This window comes from Sinocyclocheilus rhinocerous, unplaced genomic scaffold (assembly GCF_001515625.1).
Source record: "Sinocyclocheilus rhinocerous isolate Xijiao unplaced genomic scaffold, SAMN03320098_v1.1 scaffold2258, whole genome shotgun sequence".
Taxonomy (NCBI): Eukaryota; Metazoa; Chordata; class Actinopteri; order Cypriniformes; family Cyprinidae; genus Sinocyclocheilus; species Sinocyclocheilus rhinocerous.
Window position 1 is genome coordinate 322,889 of NW_015655390.1, and position 8,770 is coordinate 331,658.

The 8,770-nt window shown below is 39.1% G+C and overlaps 1 long non-coding RNA gene across 2 annotated transcripts in view; it reads right to left on the minus strand.

Annotated features, from left to right (window-relative positions):
• Nucleotides 1-3,789: 3,789 nt before the first annotated feature.
• Nucleotides 3,790-8,770, minus strand: part of LOC107718036 (uncharacterized) — an 81,652-nt gene continuing 76,671 nt past the window's right edge. For both annotated transcript variants that reach the window (XR_001637373.1, XR_001637374.1), the window contains one exon: nucleotides 3,790-4,422. This is a non-coding gene — a long non-coding RNA (uncharacterized LOC107718036). The remainder of the gene's footprint in view (nucleotides 4,423-8,770) is intronic.

Below are 8,770 nucleotides of genomic sequence, written 5' to 3' on the forward strand. Positions count from 1 at the left end.
AAGACCTGTCCTTCTATCCATCAACATAGCACACAACCAACTTTTTTTTTCCACAAGGCATCACTGAAAATGACTGTGAGGTTCAGTTTACCGATCTAAAGCTAAAATAGATCACATCTCTGAAAACATCAAAGCAATTTTTCAAATAGGTGCAATCTTTATAAATAAACCTCCTCTGCCATGAGAAATGCTACAAGCGGATTATATTATATAGATTATTATATAAAAACCTTTGCTTAAAAATAAATTGAGAGAGAAATCGACATTTCTAGGTATTCAAAACAATACAAAGAGAACTGGTTAAGGGCTCAAACACATCCCAAATGCTTTTATGTACAAAAATGTCTGTACATTTAATGACTTGAATATGAAGGAAAAAACACTGACATAAATTCATTATTTTACCTGTGTGTGGGAATTTTGAAAGGCATTTTTAGTTGTCCAGAGAGACTATTGATGGTACACACATCAGAGAAGCATCAAATGCATTCATGCAGAAAAATGCTTGGTGGCAGACTCGAGCAGCGCTGAGACATTACAAGTGACTTTGATAACGTTAATACTCCATATCGCACTACAGTGGCACAGATACACTGACAGCCCAGCTATTTTAGGCAACACAAATAAAGAGCAGGTCAACTGCGGGTGTGTGGAGGGAACTGTCAGCTCGGAAAGACAATTGGGCTTGATGGAAGAGCTGGTCCCAGCTGGGTGTAGGAATACCGGGGAGATGGAGAGATAGGAAGAGATGGTGAGACTGGTAAGAGAAAAGAAAATGGATATGGGGGAGGGGTCAGGGACAGGATCAGCAGGAAACAGCTGAGGCAGAAGGTACTGTGATCCATCACATCCTGACTAACTGGCTCAGGTGCTCCACATCCTCCCAGACATGTTAGATAAATGATGGGCTCTCGGGGCTGAAGGGGCTTAGAAACTGGAGTTTTATGTCCCAGTGGATTCATACCACCTAGTGACCAGTCATTTTTTTGAATTTTCAGTTTTTTGGGGGCAACTGGGGAAATTTAAAGGGGGAACTATGTCGATGTGAAAGTGCTGGCTACTGCATTTTTATTTCGCTGATCCGCAAACAAATCTGAGGGCTAGAAGGGAGAAAATGACCTTGAGAACATTGAACCAGTTTGCGTGCTTAAAGCAGGGCTAATAAATCCTTGCTGTTCTCATGGGGATGTAAGAGCCCATCTTGTGTCCTCTCCATAAGACCTTTTTTTTCTCGTTTCTGACACACACAGCATTGGTTCTGAGGGTTTACACCGGTATCGATCAGTTTTCATCTTCCTCAAAGATTCACTGCTGAATATAAACGACTGCATGACCTCTATGTTTAATGCATCTGTATTCTTTCAGCAAGCCTCAGGAGCAATTCACTCTACAGAAGAAAAAAGGCGAGCTTTCATTCTTCTTGAACATCACAGCATCCTACAGGGTGTTGGGGGGTTTATTAGGTACTGCACTCTTGTGTAGGGCTGTCGCGGTTAGGAAATTTCCCTTGCGGTTATTATGGGTGGCACAATAGCGCGATACGCGGTGTTACCGCGCTTTTTTTTCTTATTCTTTTTTTTTTTACAAACCTTATTTATCAATAGCGCGGTATTACAATATTGCGGTTATCGCGACAGCCCTACTCTTGTGTTGAAGATTATACAAAAATCAACCTGTGGTCAATGATCAAACATTGGCCTGTGAAGCTGGTATTGATCTCATTCAGGATCCTGGTGCTGCCTGGAGAGTCTTGTGATTCGTGAAACAGCTTGAAGGAAAATCCCAATCAGAAAGCCATTAACCTACCATGTACTTTATCTGGAATCTATATTTAAATCTATACTTTGTGATCTACAAGTATTGAATGGCGATATGGCAAACCAAGGGATCAGATTAATCAGTTTTTCAATTCAAAACGTTTATTCTTCCTCCAAATTCACCTCCACACAACGTGCTTTTAATCAATTGTCAGACACTTTTATCAAAAGCATACAGTGAATCCAAGGCATTAATTTTATCAGTATCTGAATAGTATGTGATCTGAACCCAAGAGCAATTTCCATGCTCTATAACGTCAGCTTTATATATATATATATATTATAAACAATGAGATAAAATTAAAATTACGAAATATTCCGTTATCTCATTGTTTTATATTTATTATATATTTGATTCTATTCAGTTTTAAATATTGTATTTCTTATAGAAATCTGAATATTTCACATATTACATATTAGTGTAAAATAGTTTAGTATTAAAACAGTAACGCACATTATTAAAGTATATTAAAATAATTTATAATATATACTCAACATTTCAGAATTACATCCTAAAAATAAAAAATAAAACAAAAGAATGAAATAAAATAAATGCACTTAATATACAAGTAGAAATGTAACAATATAATATAAATTCTACTCTGAATATACACTTGTTTCAATTATAGAAAATTACTTTGAGTGAGAAAAACATTTATCTTCAATGCTCTTTGAAGACCGTTTATCCAAGCCTCAATCAGAAGAGTTTTCATTCAGTTTTTCTGAATGCCGTCAGACATCACTGAGCGAGGGGAGGAGGACAGTGATTGGTGCTGAGTCAGCAGGAGCCGTCTGGTCACCCCAGAGAGTCAGTGTGCCTCAGACTGTCAGCACATTCTCACTGCCTCCACTCCACTACAGGTCTGTGAACAGAGAGAGATGTAAAAGCATCCCTCTGCTGCTATAACTTCAGTGACAAGTGCTTTAACAGGGGTTGAGGTGCTACGGTGTGACCATGTGAACTTTACAGGCTGCTGAAGCCCAAACAAGCATGCTAATGTAACACAACACTAGGCAAATAGCTATTGTAAATCATGAGGTCATTACGTGCTAATCATTGGAGCTAATTCTGTAGTGGTTTAGCCATTACAGCCACATTCATCATTCTCTTGCAAATTATATACAAGTGACAGGTGCTTCATTCCTGACCCGACTCAACCTCAGCTTGGGGCAGCCAGGGCCAGAATAATCAAACTCAGATTGACCCGCGCGATGGCTGTTGAGTCAGCACACTGGCACACATTAAGGGTTAATTTCATGAGGGCTTATTAAAGCATTCAGGCCAAAGGGCCATAGCGATGAGGGAGTGCCTTTGAAAGGTCAAGATGACGTTCCTCCCATCCTTTTCATTCAGTGGACCAACATTCAGCAGGTCATCAGTCTGCATGTCAGATACAGAGCCCATTCTGATGTACCCATCAACTAATCCTATTTTCTGCTTGATTCTAATGTCTTTTCAATCAATCCGTGGTCTTTCTTCTCACATTATAACAAATCCTCAAAACTATATTGTGAAATATTACAACTTAAAATAATTGTTCATTTTTAATATATTGTAAAATGGAATTTATTTCTTTGTGATGGCAGTGTTGAATTTTCTGCAGGCATTACTCCAATATTAAGTGTCACATGATCCTTCAGAAATAATTTATTAATGTTGAAAACAGCAATATTTTTTTTTTATAATAGCTGCTAAACTGTATTATTATTTCCTTGTTATACTCAATCACATGGTCTCTTCTCACATAAAAACATAACAAAAAACAATATTTCAAGTCCATTTATGTATTTATTTGACAAGTAGCAGGATAATAGTCAGACGATCAATGTAACAAAAAACAAATAAACCCCTTCAGGGGCTCAACCTGATCACCCTGTCAGGGTTTATTCAGTGATGACCAACTGACTATTCATTACCTCTTACATATTTCATTAAAACAAAGTAATAGTCTTGCCGTTGGGGTTACATTTGTAATTTTACATTTCATGTCTCTGTAAATGCACCAACACTCCCCCAGCAATAACAATAGACAGTAATTCATCATATGAGGGTCTCCAGGAATACAAAGAGGAAGAGCGTAGACATGAAAACTGAGCCGAGCGGTAGACGAGAACCTAGAGGTCAGGACTGTAATCATCTGACCTGATCAATAATTAACCAAGGTCACCTTTAATGACGGCGAAGCAATGTGGCATAAATTATTCATACAAATCGCTGTATGAAACAACAGTGGTGGAGAGACTGTGAAAGTGAGCCTAAGATGATGGATAAACAGAAAGACCGAAAGTAATTGAGAACCAGTAAACAGATCTCTCTCAAGAGACATCATTTATATACTCTTGTTGGTCACATCAAAGGAATGTTGTGTACACATGAAAACCTGAACAGATTTGGTCTGTGATGCAGCAAATTCCTCTGAAGTTCCCATTCGATGAATCACCACAGAGCTGGAACCTGTAACTGCAGTTCACTCAAATGCCACAAGAGGTTCAAAGAGACATTCATCTCAGAGGAATCGAAGAGAGCCAATCTCCACAGGAAGGTGTGCAGTGAGAGAGGACGGAGTGTAAATGCTGGCAGTTGAGTGCGGCGGGACCTCTCGCGCTGGAAGGCAAAAGAGAGAGAGTTTGAGCTGAACTGGAATCTTTGTTCATATCCCATGTGGCAGAAGGGGATTTCCTTGCTCTCCCTCACTCTGATGCACTTTCACTACACTAAACACACGGGGAACAGATAAATGATGCAATGTCAAGCAATCCAGAAGGATCAAGGTGCCAGAAAAAAAAAGTACATAGTCATGACTCTGCCGGCACCCTGCTAACCCTGTGATGAACCCTCATTCAGCCAAATCTTGGATTATGGATTGCAAACATTTCACAATGTATTGCTTCAGACAGTAATATGATAAGTAGGTTTTTGTGCAAAGACATCAAGTTTTGTGCATTTTCCTGCAATGCAATGCCAATCACATTTCACATCTTGTACTAATTGTTTTTCTATTGCATTACTGTATATACAATGATGCTCAAAAGTTTGGGGTCAGTAAGATTTTGAGAAATAAGTCTCTTATGTTCAACAAGCCTGCATTTATTTGAACAAAAATATAAAAAAGAACATATTTTAAAATGTAATTTATTGCTGTGATGGTATAGCTGAATTTTCAGCATCGTTACTCAAATCTTCCATGTCACATGATCCTTCAGAAATCATTCTGACAAATAATGCATACAAAAACTTCAGTAATGGCCATCAACTGACTTACTACACCCCAATAAATGTGTTTGGTGTACTGTTCTCTATTAACTAAGCCTTTAGTGGGAACAAGTTGCAGAACTATATTTCACCATCTATTTTATAACATTCTGCAGAGGCTGATCTAGAGGGGCGATTTCAGAACACTTCAGGGACAGGAAGAGCTGAACAGAAGCTATAAATGCTTAAGTGACAATCCATCTTTCTAATTACACTTCATTCAATGCATCAACATTCCCTTCAGGACCCTCATTTGTCCATTTCTCTGAGCCATCAGCACAGCTGGTCTTACAGGTGGCAGCAGCACGTTGTGACATTACATCAGACTGTCTCCAGAAATACATTGCCACATTGGCCTTATGCAAAGACTGTACACAGCAAAATCACTGGTGTAGAATTTTCAGGGACGGTGTAAAATTAACAGTGTTGACATTGTTTTAACACTACATGGTGATAAAATAACACTGCTGTTGTTATTTGTAAGACAGTGTCAGTGTGAAATTTAAGTGTATTTTCAAATTTCACCCAAAGTGGCGTAAAAAGCCACGCCTCCACTTAACGCTAGGCCAGTCTGTGTCCGCCATTTTCTTTTACTTGAAGCCGAAGCCGAAGAAAAAGCAGGTAAATCAGATTCTCACACGATATAGCTAAATTAAATTGTTATTTTTATATCTACGGAGCCTTTGATCAATTCGTTCCCTTGTACCGATTTCTCTGAGCCCTCATGCTCCGAGTCGTCATTTTCATCAGTGGAATCAGAAAGTTCAGATTCCACAATCTAGTTCAGATTCAACAGTGATTCCACAATCTTCAAAGGCACGCAAAAAGCGGTTCTTAGAAGAACCTTCTGACTGCAATGCATCAAAAGATGTCAGTTATTTTTCCTCTGTTGCTTAAGTTTTGTCCTTGAATGATATAATTTTTGATACCATATCAATAATCTTACCAACATTAGTATATCAAAGACTGGTTTATTTGCATTCATCCTTTTTTTTTCTTTCTCTACAGCTAGTTCATGCAGCACTGCACTCAAAACCAGGAGGCTCTGATATATTGAAGGAGTACAAACAAACGAAGAGCCTGTCTGACAAGACACGAAGGACGCTGGTAAACATCCTTGTGGCTGATATGGTAGAGAAGTATGGGTAAGTGACCAATAAAATAATCATTAGTCTAGTTTATATATTGCACTGGTATTTGAGCACAGTTAAATTTTATATGTAATGTTAATTAATAATATATATATTATTTTTGTTATGCTGTGGTGTAGGAGGATTCCACCAGTCAGTATCCATGTAAGCTATGCTCTTGGAATCATTACTCTATTCCCCAATTTGAAGGATAAGTGCTCACCGACTGGTTATGTATGTATACAGTACATTGAGACTGTACACTCTCTTTATTTCAGCACATATCAAATGCATGAGTCAATCATCATTATTAGTAAAAAGATCAGAATAAATGGCCATGAAAACCCTGATCATTCAGTTAATCACATTGATCTTAAACCGCAAACTTACGCATTCACCTGCTCTAATAGCGCCCAACTTGATCCCAAGTTTCAAATCACTGTCACTTCCCTTTGAAATTGTGACCAAATATTTGCTGACATTGAGGGAGCGTGTGTCCTTTTCAGAGTGTTTGCTTGCTAGTTTCCACTAAACTGGCCTTCTTCAGAGAGCTGGTACATGTGTGCCTGGCCTGCTGCCCTTAGATAAAGAACAGTGTTAGCGAGGGGGAAGGGAAATCAAAGCAAAAAGAAAAAAGAAATTGGCTGGAAAACTAGAGGATGTGGGGGTCAAATGAGTTCTGTAGCAAGATACAACTGTATAGAATTAAGAAATGTTTACATAACAGCTTGTCTTTTTGCATAATGTGCATGTCACAAAACAAATACGCACAGGCTGCCTGTGCCGGTTGAATCCGGGAGCCCCTTGAAGGATGTCTAACCAGTAATACTGCATTTAATGGTGAAATACAGTACGAGTTGTGAGAAAGTTGGCATTAAAGGGATAGTTCACCCAAAAATGAAAATTACCCCATCATTTACTCACCCTCAAGCCATTCTAGGTGTATATAACTTTCTTCTTTCAGATGAATACAATCGGAGTTATATTTAAAAATGGCCTGGCTCTTCCAAGCTTTATAATGGCAGTGAATGGGTGATATCCAATAGTCCAATAGAAGTCCAATAAACTGCATCCATCCATCATAAAAAAAGAGAGTGGCATTTCAGCCGGATGACGTAGGATGTAGACGTAGCGTAATCTCCGGTGAGAATATGCTAGTCTTGCGAGAACCAAGTTTTGTTTACAGCTAAGGAAAACCAGTTTCCTCTTGGCTTAAATCGAAATCTTCCAACATTTTTCTTTACAAATCCTCAGTTTGTACTAATTCGTGACCGGTGTTTTGTTTTGCTCTCCTCTCAGCTTCTGCGTTCGTCACTTCTCACCGGAGCTTACACTATGCCTACGTCCTCCACTGGAACGCCAATCTCTTGTGAACGTGTGTACGACAGTCAGAGGAAGCTAGAGATTACAGGTTATAAAGTTTTAAAAGGGTTTTTTATGAGGGATGGACGCAGTTCATTGAACTTCTATTGGACTATTGAATCTCAACACCCATTCACTGCCATTATAAAGCTTGGAAGAGCCATGACATTTTTAAATATAACTCTGATTGTATTCATCTGAAAGAAGAAAGTCATATACACCCACGATGTCTTGAGGGTAGTGCTGGGCGGTATGACCAAAAATTTATATCACGGTACTTTTCAAAATTATACCGGTTTCACGGTATACAAGATGGTTTTTTTTTTTTCATGCATGACCGAGTGTTAACCATATTTTCTACTGATTGAGAGAGGAAATACTGCAGTATATTGACTTAGAATGCCCTATTTTACTGTCATGATGAGTGAATATTGTAAAAAAATACCACACTAAATAGTGACTAAACGATACTCGATGGTATCGAGGCAATTCGGTCGGTGCCTAAAAAGTATCGAACTCGATACCCAGCCCTAGCCGAGGGTCCGGATAACTTATACACAACCTCTTCACTGTAAAAGAGGAAACACATGACATTTAAACAAGAGGGTGGAAATATTTAGAGAACTGCTCTTCAAATGTCAACTTGGCTGGGCCGGTCTGCATTTATTTCATCATTCACAATGCATGCCAGTTTGTTTACAGTTCATAAAGCTGCCTTGCTGTCCGAGTTTCATGGTTTCTGTTACAGAGGTGGTCACATGGTCATGGTGGCAATCAGAGAAAGAGGATTATGAGAGAATCCACTGACAAAACAGTCTAGCCAGATTGGGCATGCCCTGTATTGACCCCCACACCTCATAGTGTTATTAGAGAGCACTAGCAGCATCCTGCTCTCCCGTCATCCCCGGCACTCACATTAATCTAAACATCTCAATCCCCAAAACCAGATCTGAAGCAATCCCATTAACCTGGGCTTTACAGAGGATCCACAAGAAAATCCTCAGCCCAAGAGGATGGCTAGTCCCACTTAAACCATCTCACTATAGGGCCTTTCGCACCGCTTTAGTTCCAGAACTAAATGTACAGTACTAAAGTACTGGGACGATTTTGCGTGAACTATTTCCCAGTACCATTTAAAGGGTTGCATTCGCACCGAGAGTGTGTACTAAGAAGTGACGTAAGCCGGTCGACAGCGACGTCATTTGTGC